We start from the raw sequence: 1,956 nt of genomic DNA on the forward strand, positions 1-1,956 counted from the left end.
GGCAAAGCAGCTTCCCAGACACCTCCAGGCTCAGGCGTGGGATTGACTCAAGTCTGTTACTGTTTTCCCTCTGCAGAAACCTTCTTCCCAGAGCCATCTTCAAGAATGGCTTACCACCAAATGCAAAAGCAGTCCATCCCACATTCCGATTCCAAATCAGAAAGGAAATTCTGCTCCTGGGTGTACACTTGGTGAAATGACAGTCCCAGTCTTGGGGCTGAAGTTGATGACCAAAGGACACTGGTATTCTCTGAGTTTCTGGAGAAGCTGGAAGATGCCTGGGAAGCAATCACTGAAGCTGCCGTAGCTCCCCTAGAGGAGGGTCCTCTTTAGGATACCCATCTTCTATCCCATGAGACTCCCTACTGTAGATGGACACGCAGGAGACCACTCCCTCACTTGGGATTCTGAGCCTCACCCCTAGCACTTCCTCAGACAGGTAACAATCTTGCAGCACAGCAGGAAGGTTGCGAACCTTTGTTCTTGCTCCTGAGGCTTCCTTCGTAGGAATGCTATTAATGTCTGTAAGTCACCAGTCACTAGCCCCTTGGATTCCTTGTTAAAGACTTCTATGCAGCCTTATCTAAAACAGTAATCTTAGGCTGTGAGTCTCCTGCTGTATTGTTCCTAAAATTGTATGGGTAGAAGAGGTGCCCTTAGTCATCCCTTTACATATGTGGTGCTTTCTAATGCGATCTTCTATGCATCACATACTATGCAGGTGAATTTCTCACTGTTAAGATAGGTCATCAGTAGAAGGCATCACTTCAAGATAGTTACTTTGAATTGAGGTTTGACCTCTTTTCCTGCTTTGTAATGGGTTCAGTGGTGAGGATGGGAGCTGTCATTCACATTTATGGGCAGCATTCCTGTTGATTAGTGGACCTAAGAGTCAAATAGGAAAATATAGCATGCTGTGTGATACAAGCTGGAGATGCTGTAGTGTTACTATCTGCAAGTTCTGTGCGGGCTGCCTTTTGGATTCCAGATGATCTGTCAAGGGTCTGCAAACTGGGCTGGTCACTTGTTTGTGTAAATAAAATGTGTTTGGAATATAGCCACACCCATTTTCTTATGTACTGCCTGCGGCTGCTTTCACACTGCAAGAGCAGAGTTGAGTAGCTGCAGCAGAGACCTGTGTGGCCCTTACAGCCTAAGATACTATCTGGACCTTCAGAAAACATCGCTGACCCTGCTTGAGAAAGTCATCCTTTTCAGGAACAAATATTCTTGATTTTCCTTCTCTCTTCTGCCCTTTTCTCTCTGTTCTTCTTTACTTCCTGTTTTCCTTGTCTCAATTTTGTTTTCTTTTACTCCTCTTTAGTTATCTTGCTACAAAGAAGACATGTTATATCGATATGCACTACTATCCCCTTAAACTTGAGCAACCGTAGCATTCCATCTTTCTTTAAAAAAACCCATCACAGTAGCCAAAATGAGGCCACCTTACCCTATGGAGCCAGAACCCATTAGCACATAGGGATTCAGAGTTCTAAAATTATGTGGCCGGGGCCTCTCATTTCACTCACACAGAACTGACTCTGGCTTTATTTCTTCTTTATTAAAGTAAACCAAGATTTTGTTTCTGGTAAAATTAGTTGAGACTAGTTGGACTTTTAGTCCTCTGAATGTCACATTTAGATGTGGAAAACGTTTTTTCACAGAGTAGAAACAAAGTCTGATCACAAACCCAAAGCATTGTTTATTCTTATATATTTTGTTCAGCTTTTAGGAAAATAAAAATGTGTTGGCACCGATACCTTTTCAGTCACATGCTTTCAAAATAATTTTATTAAAGGTAAGCCAACAAATAAAACATAGAGGCTTTTGAAGTGCTTTAATAATGATTTACAAAATTGGAGTTATAACCAGAGTATGACTGAAAAGCTATTAAAGTCTTCCTCCTTCTCCAAAAACTCAAGGATAAGGGGATATATCTTTTTTTTTTTTTTTTAA

This window comes from Rhinopithecus bieti, unplaced genomic scaffold (genome assembly GCF_001698545.2).
Source record: "Rhinopithecus bieti isolate Rb0 unplaced genomic scaffold, ASM169854v2 scaffold_425, whole genome shotgun sequence".
Taxonomy (NCBI): Eukaryota; Metazoa; Chordata; class Mammalia; order Primates; family Cercopithecidae; genus Rhinopithecus; species Rhinopithecus bieti.